Genomic DNA, 287 nt, shown 5'->3' on the forward strand with positions numbered 1-287 from the left:
TTTTTTACACCAAGTCTAGGGGAACTGGGATATAACGTGTGTGTTCCCTTGTCCGTACTCTCACCAACAGAAAAGGCCAGTGAAACTAAAGAGTATTGAACAAAAACAGCAGTTTTTATTGTCTTCGAGAGTGAGAGCAAACAAACAAAATAACAAAAGATCTTCTAAATCCCTAACTAGCTAGCCAAACAAAAAGGAAAAGAATGACAATTGGCTCAACTATCTACCTAAAGCAAAAACAGGAGAAAAAGGGTTTAACAGAAATGGTTTCTCCCTCCTACTACTGC

Source organism: Hippichthys cyanospilos, chromosome 11 (assembly GCF_059441005.1).
Source record: "Hippichthys cyanospilos isolate Australia breed blue-spotted pipefish chromosome 11, RoL_Hcya_1.0, whole genome shotgun sequence".
NCBI lineage: Eukaryota > Metazoa > Chordata > Actinopteri > Syngnathiformes > Syngnathidae > Hippichthys > Hippichthys cyanospilos.